Below are 19,116 nucleotides of genomic sequence, written 5' to 3' on the forward strand. Positions count from 1 at the left end.
CAATCAGAAAGCTGGTTACATAAGTGAAATAGTTATTTTGGAGTTTGATGTGGTTTATACGTCTTGCATGAATGATGTGTGTCTTTGAGCATCACTGAAACACCACTGGAATAACTGTTTTTCTCCCAACATCGTAATTCACTCATCCTTTTCTTTAAAAGCCCAATGCTGTCAAAATTTCCGCTGATGAAACTAACATTCTGTCAAAAAATTTGATCAGTGTTGTTTCCTGATAGTTTCTGGTTAAAAATACAATCTACACAGGACTTCCTAATCAGTAGGTTTGCATGAGCAGGCGTTTCGGCTTTCCAAGGTGACATCCACATGCGGTAAATTGGTTAATAGAGCAATGACAAAGAGAGTTCCAAACCTCCCTGCCAATAACAGCTAGTTTTCAGTTTTCCCCTCCCCACTCAGACCACTCCCAGACAGTCCTAGCAAGATTCTTGCTTGAAAAATATACCGAACGAAAATATAAACGCAACATGTAAAGTGTTGGTCCCATGTTTCATGAGCTGAAATAAAAGATCTCAGAAATGTTGCATTCGCACAAAAATCGTATTTCTCTCAAATTTTGTGCACAAATTTGTTTACATCCCTGTTAGTGAGCATTTCTCCTTTGCCAAGATAATCCATCCACCTGACAGGTGTGGCATATCAAGAAGCTGATTAAACAGAATGATCATTACACAGGTACACCTTGTGCTGGGGACAATACAAGGCCACTCTAAAATGTGCAGTTTTGTCACACAACACAATGCCACAGATGTCTCAAGTTTTGAGGGAGCATGCAATTGGCATGCTGACTACAGGAATGTCCACCAGAGAATTTGGACAGCTGATGAAACTGAGTATTTCTGTCTGTAATAAAGCCCTTTTGTGGGGAAAACCCTATTCTGATTGGCTGGGCCTGGCTCCCCAGTGGGTGGGCCTGGCTCCCAAGTGCCCATTTTAATGAAAATCTTTTACTGTTAAGTACTTAATTGTTACCCAGAAATGATTTGATATTGATATAAAAACGGCTGCATTGGGCCTTTAAAAGCAGGGAAGATTAAAATACAGAGTGAGGGGATGTCATTTTGTATTACAATGTATAACTCAAACATGCAGTCCTAGCTATAAACTTGTAGCTCAAAGGAAGGGCCACAAAAAAGGGCATAATTTGCATAATCTTCACATCTTTAACCTTTGGTGGTGTTATTGCTAGCATTTTTTTTGTGCTTTTAAGAGTGTGGATTTAATAATATTTTTTGATTGAATAAAATGCAGTAATAGGCCACTTTAAGACACCTGAGATTGGGAATGACATATGTTCACCAATGAAACAGGAGTATGTGTATTGAGGGATACACAACTGACCGATTTTTGAACAAACATTAGTTTCTCATGCACAGGCCTAATAGAAGTCAAAGTCACCAAAGGAATGATATGGGTCTATAGGCAAGAGAGGCAGTGAAGGACAAACTAAACGTGAATACCTGAAGTGAACCAGAGCAGAGTAAAATCACAGCAAGGTCAAATATTAGAACATGTCACTCAGTTCACCCAATTAGCTTGGAGGCAACATCATTGTGTTTATTTTTGTTTAAATTAATATCACTTGGTGAATGAACACTTGTAATTCATACACAATTATCGAGGATATTGCATGGGTCACTTCTCTTGACTGGTATAATTGTTTGAATTGCGCAGTTGCTGTGCATTGAAACTCATGAGTCATGTTATGTTTGGTAGGCTATAGGCCTGCATAATATGGTGTGATAATAATGAAAAATAATACAAGGTTAGATTGTAAAAGCGCGAGTCTGTGTGGAATTTCTCAAATTGATACATTGTACTGGTAAAACGCCAGTAGATGGAAACTGTTACATTGTATCACGTGAAAGCACGGTTTGCTTCGTCATATGGTTAGATCACAGCGCCGCGAGACGAGCCAACTACGTAGAGGCTCGAGTTGAGGTGAACTGCCACGGTGAGAAATAACGGACACCGGCTGCCAAATGACTGTCTGCAAACGGTATGTATTCAAGTACTAGGCTACTCTCGCCGGTAAAGTTGATACGCTGCAGTTCTCTGCGAAACAGTAGGTTTTTCATTGAGGCTTTAGTACGAATCTGACGTTTGACTGGGCTAGCTATATGTAGCTTAGGCAACACAGTCAGTATCGGTTTAGCCTTAACGTCAGCTAACGTAGCAGGCATACAATAAACTGTTACTGTAAGAAGCTAGCTAGCTAGCTAGTATAAATAACGTTTTTTTTAAAGACTTCTGATGAGCAGCCTAGCTCTCGCTCATCAAGCTCTAAATTGTATTGTAATTAAATATACATACATATATTTATACATATATTTAGGTTAGAATTGCCTCTACTTTGTCTGACGTTACGCATGTCAAGAGTGGCTAGGGTGGCAATGGATAATAGCATAATTTCAGTAAATGTTTATAGACACAGCAACAATATCACACAATCTTACTCATAAAGCTTAGTAGACATACAATGTTGCTAGCTTTTACTTAAGAAATGCTAGTCTTGAATGACAATTTGGCATTCAAGACAAACCCATTGAAATGTACCCCTTGAATTGAATAATAATCGCTCTAACCGCTAGGCTACTTGCAGCCAAATGCCATGGAATGGGGTGCATTTGCTCTACCTATAGTCTATTGTTTACATTTTAGTTGGTGGCCCACTATTTGATGTTGTGCACATTTTACAGTGCATGACTTTAAAACGACTTCATCCCAACTCATGGCATGTTTTGCAATGGGATTGGCTCCTGAACTGAACACACAATCTTTGCAAAGCACATTGCTGGGCACTTGGATGTGGAACAGTACATAAACGTGCCTACAGTAGAGAAGAAAAGCCAGATATGCCCTGTAATCTGGTAAATAAGATTACCGCTAGCCAAGGTGCTCTCTAACCATCTTAGTGGCCAGTGAGTCAAGGATGATAACAGGTCTTCTACAGCTACGCCTGTTGATAAGGCAGAGCAAACTTGTCTTTACCCTCAGTGTCTGACTGTAACTGAATATTATATGCTGTATGTGTCTGGATTTAAGAGAACAGTATTATTAATGTGTTAATTACACTATCAGGTGTACAACACCATCAAGGACCAATAGTGTGCGGTAGAAGGAGCTTATTGTTGTTGACAGGTGCAATAACAAAAATACCTCCACATGCAAGTGACACATTCAAAATGAAAACAAAACTAAATCTGTTGTCTGTACCTGCCAATCTAAAGTTCACATTAACTGAGCTCAGCAAGGCAGTGGTTTCCTTTTGTGGGTGCATGAAAAAGTTAGTTTGTTTCCTCATCAAACTTGATTTGATGTCTGCTTTACTGAAATTCTACTTACTGTAACTGGCTCATACTTCTTACTGCATTATTAGATGACAAACCCAATAGGCTATACGTTTCCATGTAGGCCTAGATATGTACAGTCAGTTTAATAGTTGTGTGCTAAACCAGCCATTTTTCTGTCTAAATTAGGCAATGTGAGTGTAGTAGGTTACCTGCAGGTCTCTGACCTAGATGTAATGGATGTGTTCTAACATGGCTGACATGTCATTTGAACTTCTTTGGAAACTTCTGCTTTGTCCATGAAAAGAGTTTGCCACTGCAGCTTTGATTCAAACAGGCCATGGCAGGGCAAACTACACATCATGGGGCATATTTGATGTTAATTACCAACCTGATTTAAATGAAAACAGAGAATCATTTATTTTATCTTAACCACAAGTTATGTAGAAAATAACATTTAGACCTAGCATCCTTCTCTTGTTTTTCTGATTTGTACTGTTTTGCCATGTTGCCAAAATGAGTAATTTAATTTAGTATGACCTTACACACAAGTCTGATCAATTTCTTAAAAGACTATTGTTTCATACAATTAATGTCTTGTAAAGGTCTCTTATGAGGCTTCGCACATGTTGATATTTCGCTTTCTAGTGCCTGCGGGGGCGGGGTGAGAGGAGGGGTTCAAGCCCTCAAATGGGTATGTAAGCGTTTTAAGGCTCAGGTCTGGGGTAAATTTCCTTCATAGGGTTTGTGTTGGCTTAGAGGGGGGCAAAGGCCACAGGGGCTCTGGACCGGACCGGTGCATGGCACAGGCTGGGTGGAGGGTGGCAGAGCCAGGAGGAGAGGGGCAGAGTAAGTAGAGACCGCCTGGGCTCAGAGTACAGTGTTATCCCCTCTGAGGTGAACAGGCCTTGGGCCCCGGGGAGAGAGCAATGGACCTCTCAGTACGGTGCCCTGGTCCAAGAGACTCAGTGGAGAACCAGGACTCACATCTCCAGGACTCAAAGTCCTCCTGGACTCTGGTGAGTTGGGATTCCTGCATTAGTCTGCAACTAGAGAGTACGTTGTGGTGCATATCTTTTGAATGAGTTTACTTATACAGTACTTTATCAGAAATGTTAGTTTTTCTAGTTTATCTGATGGATTATAAAAAAAGAAAATTGTGAGCAACATCAGGTTTCTCATATTTAATTTGTACTTTTTTCAGAGTCACATAATGTTGTGACTTACTGGTAGTAACTGTTTCTGTTGGAGATTTACTTTGGGTTCAAAGTCCAGGGCACTGGTATGCAGCTCAAAAAGTTCATAAGAAGTTGTCCATGTAAGGTGCTTAACCCTCCCGTTGTCCTAGGGTCAAAATGACCCGCCACTGTTTTGAACCAACTTTATTTAATTTTTATATTTTTTGGATCATTTGTGAGAAGGAGGCAGTGATACTTTCTTTAAAGTCTCACTGCCTCCTTCTCACAAATGATCCCAAAAATATAAAAATTAAATAAAGTTGGTTCAACACAGTGGCGGGTCATTTTGACCCTAGGACAACGGGAGGGTTAAATATTGTTGGGTCGTTCCACCAATTTGGTACCTTTTGAGAAGTGTAACTTGGTAAAAAAAAAACGTTTGATTTCACAAAATTTAAAACATTCTAAAATAAAGAGCACATGTTCAACTTCATAAAAACAAGTTTTCCCATCTCAAGAGGTTAAATAAAAAAAATACTATATTAAGTGCCCAAAAAGTAACAGGGTTGACAGTTACAGGGTTGACTGTTACAGGGTTGACGATTTCTTCTTAAATCAGCCACAAATCCCCTTGTGACAGGGGGAATGGTTGCTTGTTGTGTGCAACAGGGAGTGGCAATTGAATGCAAGGTTCACAAAAAACAGAAATTGTTTCAACATTTCTAGCCTGTCTATCTATGGGGAACAGGGCTGCCGTGTTATGCTCAACCGGCTCAGTTTTCCACCACAAAACACCAGAAAATGGCCAAAAAAATTGTAGAACTATTCCTTTTACTCTGTGATTTGACTTTTAGATGTTCAATGTTTCTTAAAAAATATATATTTTAAAAGGAATAGTTTCACCAAATTAATATGAGTTAAGTTCACCTAACAGGGTTGACCTTAAAATGAGGGACAGATGTAAATTAATCACTAATTACATGAAATAAATAATAATATTCTAATATTCAGAAATGACTTTGTCAAAGCAACAAAATCAAAATAACTAGGGCTTTAAAATTATGGTAAAACTTGGAGACATTTTGGATTAAGTGGGTTCCTAGAAGTGACACATGGTTAACGGAGTTACATGTCAAAATGCAATTTCAACTTAAATATCAAAAGGCACTCTTTTCGTGGAACGACCCTGTTATTGTGGCATTATAAAGGCATTTCTGCTGCATTCTGTGTCCCTCTTTTGGTGTAAAGAATAACACATTTTCCTATACCACACCAGTGTATCCACTATATTAATTTAGCAGCAGTAGCCCACTGCTGCTAAATTGTTGCCACCGCTGCAAAAAATATTTATTTCTGCCGAGACATGCTTTTAAATGGATAGTCGTTGTCTCAATGACTGGAAGTCTATGGGAACAGCTAGCATGTCATTGCGCTAACGCTAGTAGCAATGCACCCCCCACACCTCCCTCTTCCCTTGCCGTCACTGCAAAAAAAAATCCTATGGGAAACACTGCACACACAAATATTTAATTTTGGAGACATACCTTGGCAATGACCTCAACTGTGTGTGTGTGTGTGTGTTAGTGGTGCACGGGTCAGCTGTTTGTTCACCCGTACCCGCCCGCAATTGCTAATAACCTATCCGCAACCGCCCGACTATATGTGATAAAGTGAAAATCTGAGGCTCCCGACTCTAACCCGCTAATATAGAAAATAGATGTACTGTATGCTACAGTCAGAGACAGCGGAAATATTTTTTTGGAAGGGGGTGCAGGATTATTTTTGCCTGATTTAGATAGGCTATGTTTCTGCTTATAATTTCCGACATTTTGGTAGGCTATTTGTTAGTCAACTTGACTATAATTAGATACATGCAGCTTCTCTTCTGTTATTATACTGTATGTTGCCCTAGAAGACTAAATAGATCCTTGCTCACCAAAATAATGTCATAAATTGGTCAAATTAATGCTTCAAACTAGTTGACATCAGTAAAGTTTTCATCTCTGCTTCTTTCGCGGAGCAAAGACATTTAGGGACCGGGCAGGGATGGATTAAGAAATCATAAGCCCCATTTTTTTTGCATTTCATGCAATTCTATATCATTTACATGACAGAAACATTAGCTTAATTTTTTTTTATTCCACAGAAATGACCGAAATAAGTGGCTACTCTGACACTGACAAACTGAGATCAATCTGGTCTTGAATTCAAACAAACAATAGCCCAGGCCAATGAAGCAACACACAGATTGTACAATATTAGGAGGCAATATTATTACAGTCTATACACTGAGTGTAAAAAACATTAAGGACACCTTCCTAATATTGAGTTGCACCTCCCCTTTTGCCTTTAGAACAGCCTCAATTCGTCGGGGCATGGACTCTACAAGGTGTTCGAAAGCGTTCCACAGGGATGGTAACCCATGTTGACTCCAATGCTTCCCACAGTTGTGTCAAGTTGGCTGGATGTCCTTTGGGTGGTGGACCATTCTTGATACACATGGGAAACTGTTGAGCGTGAAATCCCCAGCAGCATTGCAGTTCTTGACACAAACCGGTACGCCTGGCACCAACTACCATACCCCGTTCAAAGGCACTTAAATATTTTGTCTTGCCCATTCACCCTCTGAATGGCACACATACACAATCCATGTCGCAATTGTCTCAAGGCTTAAAAATCCTTCTTTAACCTGTCTCCTCCCCTTCATCTACACTGATTGAAGTGGATTAACAAGTGACATCAATAAGGGATCATAGCGTTCACCTAGATTCACCTGGTCAGTCTGTCATGGAAAGAGCAGGTGTCCTTAATGTTTTGTACACTCAGTGTATATCATAGGCTACAGTAGGCTACTAAATACAATTTCCAGTGGCACACTGACTCACCGAATTATGAAGATGAAGCTTTGCCCTATTCGCACTGGACTGGTATAGTGTCGCCATTATATTTGAATTGAGGAAATGTCATCACAATCATTATTTTAGCGATCTGCGGTAGAATACATCCTAAATGCCCCGCAGCCTGCAGATGTAAGCTAAACAATCAATCTTGTGTCATCGCTGCAACTCCCCAATGGGCTCGGAGAGGCGAAGGTGGACTCATGCGTCCTCCGAAACATGACCCGCCTAACCGTGCTTCTTAACACCCGCCAGCTTAACTCGGAAGCCAGCCGCACCAATATGTCGGAGGAAACACCGTTCAACTGGCGACAGCCTGCAGTCACCCAGCCCACCACAAGGAGTCGCTAGGGCGCGATGAGCCAAGTAAAGCCCCCCCCAGCCTAACCATCCCCTAACCCGGACGACACTGGGCCAATTGTGCGCCGTCCTATGGGACTCCCGGCCACGGCCGGTTGTGGCACAGCCCGGGAATGAACCCATGTCTGTAGTAACGCCTCTAGCACTGCGATGCAGTGCCTTAGACCACTGCACCACTCGGGAAGCCCTAGCACAATATTTTTTTATACACTACATGACCAAAAGGATGTGGACACCCCTTCAAATTAGTGCTGACAGGTGTATAAAATCGAGCGCACAGCCATGCAATCTCCATAGACAAACATTGGCAGTAGAATGGCCTTACTGAAGAGCTCAGTGACTTTCAACGTGGCACCGTCATAGGATGCCACCTTTCCAACAAGTCAGTTCGTCAAATTTCTGCCCTGCTAGAGCTTCCCCGGTCAACTGTAAGTGCTGTTATTGTGAAGTGGAAACATCTAGGAGCAACAACGGCTCAGTCGCGAAGTGGTAGGCCACACAAGCTCACAGAACTGGATCGCCGATCGCGTGAGCGTTGCAACACTCACTACGAGCTCCAAACTGCCTCTGGAAGCAACATCAGCACAATAACTGTTTGTCGACAGCTTCATGAAATGGGTGTCCATGGCCGACCAGCCGCACACAAGCCTAAGATCACCATGCACAATGCCAAGCGTCAGCTGGAGTGGTGTAAAGCTTGCCGCCATTGGACTCTGGAGCAGTGGAAACGCGTTCTCTGGAGTGATGAATCACGCTTCACCATCTGGCAGTCCGACGGACAGATCTGGGTTTAGAGGATGTATCTAGTGGAAAGCCTTCCCAGAAGAGTGGAGGCTGTTATAGCAGCAAAGGGGGGACCAACTCCATATTAATGCAGATGATTTTGGAATGAGATGTTCGACAAGCATTTTGGCCATGTAGTTTATATTTTTAGTTACCCAATCAAGGTGGGGTCCCCCAGTTACCCACGTGAGCCCCCTACCTCCTCTCCTCCCCCATCTGATGTTTAGCAGAGCGGCAGCAGGCAGCAACAGGCTGTCTACACTCATTGAGAGCGGGTTCCTGAGTCTTCCTGTGGTTGGCGGTTGCAGTGTTAAAATATAAAATATATACTACATATATAATATATACTGTATATATATAATATATATATATATATATATATATATATATATATATATATATATATAAAATATATTTATTTATTTATTTTGCTGCCTCTTGGGCCCCCACGGACCTGGGCCCAGGGGCTTCAGCCTCGGTAAGCCCCTGCATTAATATGGCCCTGGGACCGGGTAGAAAATGCAATAGGCCTAAAAAAAAAACATTGAAAGAGTTTTGGTGCAAAATGCCCAAATGACATCACTTTCACCTGTTGTAAGGAAAGCTGTGAAAACTACCCAACATGTTTCTGATAACATTTAAGTTCGGCTTGGATGCATATTTTATGTGGTTGAAATATTATCTGTTTTTATGATGCTGATAAAGATAGCACCTCTTCAGACGGTATCTAACTGCGCATTCGCATTCTCTCAAGATGCTGAAAGAAATCATATTTCTCCACTCCTCTTCCCAAGTAAAAATGTAGCCTACATTTGGTGTATCATTTTACTGCAAGAAATGCTTAATTCTGCAAGAGTTAATATTATGGTAATGTGAGAGGTTATAGACCTAGAGTAAGTCTCCAGATTTCAATTTCCATTTAACCCATCTGAACATTAGACTACAGTTCCCTTGACGTGCCATAGGCCTACTTGAAGTCCCAGTCTTGTGACTGACAAATTTATATAGCACCTCAAAATCATCACACAAAACACTACTATCATCCTATTTTACCACTTAATCAAACATTACTTTTCAGGCCCTCCCTTCTCTTTATTTTCAACTCTCCATTTCGCAGATTTTTTGTTATTGAATTAAACTCCGACATTGTCCTTTTTGCCTCCCTGGATAGATTTTTCTGCCCACTCCCAAAAGCATTTGGCGATTGGCATGTAGGTTTTTTGGCACGTGTACAGTTAGGCCCTGAAGCTTATACACTAATGCCAGATAGCCTAAAATAATGAAATAACAACCTCAATGTAGCCTATAGAAATAAATTGCACAAGAATGATACATTTATGGATGTTTTAAGGCAGTGGTTCCCTAACTGTGGACCGCGCCCCCAGTCGGCAGGGGGGGCGCAGGGGGTCTTAAACGCGGGAGTCTTAAACAATCCGGTTTTAAACTTACTCTTGAAAGTTGTTATAGTAGAATGCACAAGGTGCAATTTTGAAATTGGGTAGTGTATCATCAGTTCCTCTTGTCATGTTATTCATTGTGTACCTTAGAGAGCTAATTATAACTTGTCAGAAATGTCCAGATCAACTAGCCCATGTCAGTTAATGTTTTTTTATGTAGGTTTTTTAGCCCATAGATATTGTTGAACATTTTTAGTCACTCAAACAAAATGTATAGAATTGCTAGAAAATTAGCTTTAAAACTGCAAAACTTTCTTTGCACCCTATGACAAAATATGTAGAATTGCAGGAAGTAATCTTTAAACTTGCTAAATTCTCTCCACCAACAAGAGGAACAGTGCTTGTACCCATAGAAATAGGCGCCTGTGCGCACGCATGGGGGTCGCGGGATGTTCCCCAATGCTGGAAGGGGGGCCCCGAATGAAAAAGTTAAAGTATAAATGTTTTTAGATTACTAATGTTACTGTCCCCACTACAACAACAAAATACTTAAACATATAATTTTGTCCTTGAAACATTTAATTGAAATATTGTAGAATTCCGTTCATTCCTATGGAGGACTGCTCCTACTGGGGAGTGCCAATATGGCCAACCTGTGGCTTCAAAGCCCCTCAATGGGCAAAACATAGCATCAGCAATACAGGGTTTATATACATCATTGACCTTAACGATACATCCCAAACTGTAGTTGATGCAGTACAATTCAATTGTGTTCTTCATCTATTTGTTTTCTCCATCCATCAGCTCACTCTGCTACAGTGGAACATGGGAATGAATGGGCCCAAAAGCATCAAGATCAGCAAAATCCTCCCCAAACAAAAGAGCTTTATAAGTGCCACTGTTACTGTTGGCTGTTGGTTTTTATAAGTGAACTCTGTGGTACTGTGGCCCTGTTTATGGCTCTGTCCCAAATGGCACCCTATTCCCTACATAGTGCAATACTTTTGACCAGAGCCCATAGGGAATAGGGTGCCATTTGGGACACATCCTATAACTGACCTCCATGCTGTAGGCAGCAGTAATCTGTGCTCGGGCTGCAGCCACGAGGGGACTGCTAAGCCTTTGACTCTAAACTGTTTGGGGCAGCAGATAAAACTAAATATTTGCTGAGGCTGTTGTTACCAACAACAAAAGTGCCATCAGGTTATTAGAGTTACACAGATGGCAAATTGTGTGATTATTATGGGGTTGTCAGGAAACAGTATGACCTTATAGGCCCCTCTGTAGCTCAATTGGTAGAGCATGGTGCTTGTAACGCCATGGTAGTGGGTTCGATCCCCGGGACCACCCATACGTAAAAATGTATGCACACATGACTGTAAGTTGCTTTGGATAAAAGCGTCTGCTAAATGGCATATTATTATTATTATATTATATTTTCATTGACTAGTCAATCCCTCCCTACAACTTTTGATATATTTCAATGCCTTTCTGCTGTTTCATTTAGGCCTACACCAACATTAACTGCAGGGCTCTACGCAGGGCCAGATTAAGAAATCATAGCCTCCACCCAAGGGATACAAAGTATATGTTATGGTGTGGGGTGCATTTTTCTGGCATGGTTTAGGTCCACTTGTAGAATCTATTCCAAGGCGCATTGAAGCTGTTCTGGCAGCTACAGTGGCTTGCGAAAGTATTCACCCCCCTTGGCATTTTTCCTATTTTGTTGCCTTACAACCTGGAATTAAAATGGATTTTTTTGGGGGTTGTATTATTTGATTTACACAACATGCCTACCACTTTGAAGATGCAAAATATTTTTTGGGGTGAAACAAACAACAAATAAGACAAAAAAACAGAAAACTTGAGAGTGCATCATCTATTCACCCCGCCAAAGTCAATACTTTGTAGAACCACCTTTTGCAGCAATTACAGCTGCAAGTCTCTTTGGGTATGTCTCTATAAGCTTGGCACATCTAGCCACTGGGATTTTTGCCCATTCTTCAAGGCAAAACTGCTCCAGCTCCTTCAAGTTGGATGGGTTCCGCTGGTGTACAGCAATCTTTAAGTCATACCACATATTCTCAATTGGATTGAGGTCTGGGCTTTGACTAGGCCATTCCAAGACATTTAAATGTTTCCCCTTAAACCACGCAAGTGTTGCTTTAGCAGTATGCTTAGGGTCATTGTCCTGCTGGAAGGTGAACCTCCGTCCCAGTCTCAAATCTCTGGAAGACTGAAACAGGTTTCCCTCAAGAATTTCCCTGTATTTAGCGCCGCCATCCATCATTCCTTCAATTCTGACCAGTTTCCCAGTCCCTGCCGATGAAAAACATCCCCACAGCATGATGCTGCCACCACCATGCTTCACTGTGGGGATGGAGTTCTCAGGGTGATGAGAGGTGTTGGGTTTGCGCCAGACATAACGTTTTCCTTGATTGCCAAAAAGCTCAATTTTAGTCTCATCTGACCAGAGAACCTTCTTCCATATGTTTGGGGAGTCTCCACATGCCCTTTGGCGAACACCAAACGTGTTTGCTTATTTTTTTCTTTAAGCAATGGCTTTTTTCTGGACACTCTTCCGTAAAGCCCAGCTCTGTGGAGTGCACGGCTTAAAGTGGTCCTATGGACAGATACTCCAATATCCGCTGTGGAGTTTTGCAGCTCCTTCAGGGTTATCTTTGGTCTCTTTGTTGCCTCTCTGATTAATGCCCTCCTTGCCTGGTCCGTGAGTTTTGGTGGGCGGCCCTCTTTTGACAGGTTTGTTGTGGTGCCATATGCTTTCCATTTTTTAATAATGGATTTAATGGTGCTCCGTAGGATGTTCAAAGTTTCTGATATTTTTTTATAACCCAACCCTGATCTGTACTTCTCCACAACTTTGTCCCTGACCTGTTTGGAGAGCTCCTTGGTCTTCATTGTGCCGCTTGCTTGGTGGTGCCCCTTGCTAAGTGGTGTTGCAGACTCAGAACAGGCCTTTCAGAACAGGTGTATATATACTGAGATCATGTGACACTTAGATTGCACACAGGTGGACTTTATTTAACTAATTATGTGACTTCTGAAGGTAATTGGTTGGACCAGATCTTGCTTAGGGGCTTCATAGCAAAGGGGGTGAATACATATGCACGCACCACTTTTCCGTTATTTATTTTTTATAATTTTTTGAAATAAGTTATTTTTTTATTTTCACTTCACCAATTTGGACTATTTTGTATATGTCCATTACATGAAATCCAAATAAAAATCTATTTAAATTACAAGTTGTAATGCAACAAAATAGGAAAAACGCCAAGGGGGATGAATACGTTTGCAAGGCGCTGTATACAGTGCCTTCAGAAATTATTCAGACCCCTTGACTTTTTCCACATTTTGTTACGTTACAGTCTTATTCTAAAATTGATTAAATTGTTTTTTTCCCTCCCAATCTACACACAATACCACATAATGAGAATGAAAAAATAGGTTTTTGGACATTTTTGCAAATGTAATACAAATAAAATACGGAAATATCACATTTACATAAGTATTCAGACCCTTTACTCAGTACTTTGTTGAAGCACCTTTGGCAGCGATTACAGCATCGAGACTTCTTGGGTATGACGCTACAAGCTTGGCACACCTGTTTTTTGGGAGTTCCGCCCATTCTTCTCTGCAGATCCTCTCAAGCTCTGTCAGGTTGGATGGGGAGCGTTGCTGCACAGCTATTTTCAGGTCACTCCAGAGATGTTCGATCGGGTTCAATTCCGGGCTCTGGCTGGGCCACTCAAGGACATTCAGAGACTTGTCCCGAAGCCACTCCTGCGTTGTCTTGGCTGTGTGCTTAGGGTCATTGTCCCATTGGAAGGTGAACCTTCGCCCCAGTCTGAGGTCCTGAGCGCTCTGGAGCAGGATTTCCGCAAGTATGTCTCTGTACTTTGCTCTGTTCATCTTTGCCTTGATCCTGACTAGTGTCCCAGTTCCTGCCGCTGAAAAACATCCCCACAGCATGATGCTGCCACCACCATGCTTCACCGTATGGATGGTGCCAGGTTTCCTCCAGAAGTGACGCTTGGCATTCAGGCCAAAGAGTTCAATCTTGGTTTCATCAGACCAGAGAATCTTGTTTAGGTGCCTTTTGGCAAACTCCAAGCGGGCTGTCATGTGCCTTTTACTGAGGAGTGGCTTCCATCTGGCCACTCTACCATTAAGCCCTGATTGGTGGAGTGCTGCAGAGATGGTTGTCCTTCTGGAAGTTTCTCCCATCTCCACAGAGGAACTCTAGAGCTCTGTCAGAGTGACCATCAGGTTCTAGGTCACCTCCCTGACCAAGGCCCTTCTCCCCCGATTGCTCAGTTTGGCCGGGCGGCCAGCTCTAGGAAGAGCCTTGGTGGTTCCAAACTTCTTCCATTTAAGAGTGATGGAGGCCACTGTGTTCTTGGGGACCTTAAATGCAGCAGACATTTTTTGGTACCGTTCCCCAGATCTGTGCCTCAACACAACCTGTCTCGGAGCTCTCCGGACAATTCCTTCGACCTCATGGCTTGGTTTTTACTCTGACATGCACTGTCAACTGTGGGACCTAATATAGACAGGTGTGTGCCTTTCCAAATCATGTCCAATCAATTGGATTTACCACAGGTGGACTCCAATCAAGTTGTAGAAACATCTCAAGGATGATCAATGGAAATAGGATGCACCTGAGGTCAATTTAGGGTCTCATAGCAAAGGGTCTGAATACTTATGTAAATAAGGTATTTCTGTTTATTATTTTTAATATATTTGCAAAAATTTTGAAAAAGCTTTTTTCGCTTTGTCGTCATGGGGCATTGTGTGTAGATTGCTGAGGATTTTTGTTTATTTAATCAATTTTAGTATAAGGCTGTAACGTAACAAAATGTGGAAAAGGTCAAGGGGTCTGAATACTTTCCGAAGGCACTATATTTCCTTAATATTTTGTATATATATATTTTTATATGTAATTTTTCGAATGCCTCTTGGAAGCCCCGGTAAGCCCCTGCATTAATCCGGCCCTGGCTCTATACTGACATTTTTACAAGGCGTACATGTGCTCCTAAGTTGAAAAATGTAGGAGCACATAAAGAAATGTAGGAACACAATGAAATATATTAGAGGTATTAATGATAAGAATGGCCAGCAATTACAAAATACAGGGTTATAGAGATTTAACCTACATTGGGCCTATATGAATCCTAGCATGAATCTGTGCTTAGTGTATTGTAAAGTAATCATTACAACAATTTTTATCTGGGTGAATTGTTTTGTTTTTGTTTTACCTGGTGTTAATGGATAAGGCCAGAGTATTTATCCTGTTGGCTAATAAGAACTCAATAATAACTGAAGTTTATATGCCATGATGACCACTGCCTCTGTATTTCCACTGGTTATAATGTCAGCCAATGGCCTTATCAGTTACTCTTTGCTTATCTTTTTGTCACTTGAGTGTGATTCAGATTAGGACCTGTCTTATGACTAGATACACTGAGTCAGGCAGTATTTATTGGATCTTGATGGTCATAACAGGATGCCCAGATTTACGTAAAAGGGTGAAGTCCATTCCCATCTCAAAGTCTTGTTTATCCCCAAGGGCTTTGAAATTAAAAGCTCAGCAACAACACAGATGTGTGTGTAAAGGGCGTCACGCTGCATGCTTAGCGAGTACCACTTCCTCCCGATTCGGCCCATACCTGGCACAAACTCGGGACCTCTGCCTTGCTAGCACACGTAACCGCCTTCCTGAAGCATCTTACCAGTCGGCCCCACGTGAAAAGCTAGCTATTCACTGGCGCAAGTGGGGACACTTCAGGCTGAGGAGTAAGTTTCACACATTCCCATGTGCTACACGTGTGACTGTGACAAAGTCGAGGCATATACAGCGCCTTCAGAAAGTATTGTCTGACACCTCTCAACTTTTTCCACATTTAGTTGTGTTACAGCCTGAATTTTAAATAGATTAAATTTAGATTTTGTGTCACTGGCCTACACACAATACCCCATAATGTCAAAGTGGAATTAAGTTTTTCAAAAAAAAAATATTATAATACAAAATTAAATGCTGAACACCCCGTAATGTCAAAGTGGAATTATATTTTTCGAGTCAATATGACCTCTTGTCCACCAGATGCATCAAACTCATTGCGTTCCGGCGGAAGTCATTCATTGTCAATGGAGCAGTCCGCAACACTACTTTGGGGGTGCTGCACTAGGCTGCGGTGCTTACTGTGTAGCGCATTCGTTCAATATTTTCAACTCGTGCGTTGCTTTACCGTGCGGTGGTACAAACGTAAGTACACACACAGACTCCAACTATACTGAACAAAAATATAAATTGGCATTCTCTGCAGAGCGGGTGTTTATTATGTTAAATTCAAGCTTCAAAGTGTTCAACTGTTGAAGGGTGTCGACATTTCTATCTAAGCTGTGTTTTCTTTCTAAGTCATGGATTTTCTGTTTGAGTATTTCTAATTCTTTACGGGTCTTCTTTTTCTTATGTGAAGAGTAAGACATGATACAACCTGTCATATATGCTTTAAGACCTTCACAGACAACAGTTTGGCATACTTCATTATCCACACTGAAGAAAAATATAAACGCAACATGTAAAGTGTTGGTCCCATGTTTCATGAGCTGAAATAAAAGATCACCAAAAATGTTAGTGAGCATTTCTCCTTTGCCAAGATAATCCATCCACCTGACAGGTGTGGCATATCAAGAAGCTGATTAAACAGCATGATCATTACACAGGTGCACCTTGTGCTGGGGACAATAAAAGGCCACTCTAAAATGTGCAGTTTTGTCACACAACACAATGCCACAGATGTCTCAAGTTTTGAGGGAGCGTGCAATTGGCATGCTGACTACAGGAATGTCCACCAGAGCTGTTGCCAGATAATGTAATGTTAATTTCTCTACCATAAGCCACCTCCAGCGTTGTTTTAGAGGATTTATCAGTACGTCCAACCGGCCTCACAACCACAGACCACGCTTCCTCACCTGCGGGATCGTCTGAGAACAGCCACCTGGACAGCTGATGAAACTGAGGAGTATTTCTGGCTGTAATAAAGCAGAAACACATTAATAACTTGTTTCTCTTCAAATGGGTTTAGAGTCAACTAAGGGCCTTTTACACTGTCAGAATTCACTTTCATGTCATAATGTGTTGGGACAGCCTGTGGGACCAAACATTTTGTGAAATATAAAGACAATTTAAATATAAAGACAATTTAATATTGTTATCATGTACGCTGAACAAAAATATAAATGCAACATGCAACAATTTCAACAATTTTACTGAGTTACAGTTCATATAAGGAAATCAGCCAACATCATCAGCAGTGGCGATTTTAGCATGTAAATCTTGGTGGGGCAAAAAAGAAGTGGGATGCATGCCAGCAAAGCCACTACACAACACAACACAACACTAAACAATACATTAATTGCACTATAACGGTGACAAACGGTGCCCACAAACTGTTAGAGCCTACATAAAGCTGTCCCAACAGCAGTCCCAACATTTTACCACAGCTACACCTGGCTATCAGCGGAGCCTTGTCTGGCAGCGAAACAGTTCATTCAGCCTCATTTACTGCCTTTTAAAAAAACATAGCTGATATGGCTGACTTGCTTAAACAAATGTGGTTTCTAATGACAATTGAGATGTACAAACTATGGCATAAGGGGATGACAAGCGGATAAGAGGCAATCCATAATTTCGATTAAGACATTAATGAGCGAGCTAGGACGGACGTAGTCAATATAACTATTTGTTTAGCACTTTTGAAATGTACAGCAACAGAATTCAGAACATGGGCCGTTCTTACAGTGTTCTCCCTGTACACCAAGTCAGAACCGTGGGATAAATAAAGTGGGCATATAAGCAGACAATGAAAGCTCTTACAATATTCAATGATTATTTTTATCTAAAACAGGTTATAGGCTACATGTGCACCACCAAGTCAGAACAGTAGGCGAAATTAAGAGGGGTAAATAGACACAATTATTAGGGTGAGGCACATGGACTACTAACATCTTACTACACAACATACACTTAGTATTACTTTCTTAGCTACAGTATACATATCTCCCTGGCATATTACATAATTTATGCAGCAACACACAATACATTTTTGGACTCACCTTGTTGTGCTGTGCTCACTTGAACAGGAAGGTGGCACGGCGGTCCTTCGTGGGCAAATTTAGTCATCAAAGAAAGAGAAAGAGGCCGGATTTACAATTCTGAGTTGGATGACCGTTCAAAGCGTATTTTCCCAGTCAGAGCTCGTTTATTCACGACTTCCCAGTTGCAATGCTTGCAGTTAGCCACTGTCACCAATTCCTTCCAAACCACATTGTTGAATTTGCGATTTCCAACTTGTTGTGTAATGTTTATGTCCAATGGCCGATGAGCACCGATATGTTTTATCTATAATTTCTCTTCATTATTTCTCTTCATATGACAAGGATTAAAAAGGATTTGCCAGTAGATTATCGACTTGATTCATGATGATGACTGCTAGCTAAGATTTTGAAAGTAAGATGTTGACATAATCAGTCCAATCAAACTACTGTACATATAACCTGATTTGATATCATTTTATCTGTGGCCAATGACCTTGAGCCTTCTTGGAAGGGCACTTCTCATGTAACTCTATGGCAGGAACCAAGGGGCTTGAATTTTCGCAGTCTACCCTTAGACTTGGCGGTGACGTAGTGTCCCCATGAGTGACAGAACACTGAGCCAATCACGGCGCAACTCTCCATATTTTCTGCTGGCTTGCCCCACCACCACCACAGAAAGCACTGAGCAAGGCTGAAACACCTGCATTTTGGAGCTGCCTTACTCAAGAAAACAAAAAAGAGACCATGTTTGTATGTGGCTTTATTAACTAAATTATATATATTTTTTTTTACATTGTTTGCAAACTGATATGTGACACGTATTAATGGCAAAATAACATGCAAAACAGGCAAGCCCCCTGAAAAAACAATGTTTTATTTATTTATTTTTGCAAAAAATGTGGGGCTCAAAACAGGTGGCTCTGCCCCACCTGCACTGAATGACGGGTCGCCACTGATCATCAGTACTGACTTACCATTCATGGATGTAGTAAATAAGTACTGAAACACGTATTATTGAGTAGAACGTTTTTTTTTTTTTTTGGTTGTGGCTCAAAATGGCCAGAAACTTCTGAAA

The 19,116-nt window shown here is 41.3% G+C and overlaps 1 protein-coding gene across 1 annotated transcript in view; it reads left to right on the plus strand.

Moving 5' to 3' along the window:
• The first annotated feature begins 1,932 nt into the window (after positions 1-1,932).
• Positions 1,933-19,116, plus strand: part of lpin2 (lipin 2) — a 57,751-nt gene continuing 40,567 nt past the window's right edge. Inside the window, exon 1 of the mRNA XM_084141287.1 lies at positions 1,933-2,017. The gene's annotated coding sequence lies outside the window, so the exon portion shown is untranslated. The remainder of the gene's footprint in view (positions 2,018-19,116) is intronic.

This window comes from Coregonus lavaretus (assembly GCF_964263955.1).
Source record: "Coregonus lavaretus genome assembly, chromosome: 2".
NCBI classification, from domain to species: Eukaryota; Metazoa; Chordata; class Actinopteri; order Salmoniformes; family Salmonidae; genus Coregonus; species Coregonus lavaretus.